Here is a 267-nt window from a genome sequence, read left to right on the forward strand (position 1 = left end):
GACCTTTCTCTCTGGCTGCCCTTAACATTTTTTCCTTCATTTCAACTTTGGTGAATCTGACAATTATGTGTCTTGGAGTTGCTCTTCTCAAGGAGTATCTTTGTGGCATTCTTCGTATTTCCTGAATTTGAATGTTGGCCTGCCTTACTAGGTTGGGGAAGTTCTCCTGGATGATATCCTGAAGAGTGTTTTCCAACTTGGTTCCATTTTCCCCCTCACTTTCAGGCACACCAATCAGACGTATATTTGGTCTTTTCACATAATCCC

The 267-nt window shown here is 41.9% G+C and overlaps 1 protein-coding gene across 1 annotated transcript in view; it reads right to left on the reverse strand.

Annotated features, from left to right (window-relative positions):
- Positions 1 to 267, reverse strand: part of ASCC3 (activating signal cointegrator 1 complex subunit 3) — a 404,060-nt gene that overhangs the window by 163,609 nt on the left and 240,184 nt on the right. The window lies entirely within an intron of this gene.

The sequence above is a fragment of the Mandrillus leucophaeus genome, unplaced genomic scaffold, assembly GCF_000951045.1.
Source record: "Mandrillus leucophaeus isolate KB7577 unplaced genomic scaffold, Mleu.le_1.0 Scaffold690, whole genome shotgun sequence".
NCBI lineage: Eukaryota > Metazoa > Chordata > Mammalia > Primates > Cercopithecidae > Mandrillus > Mandrillus leucophaeus.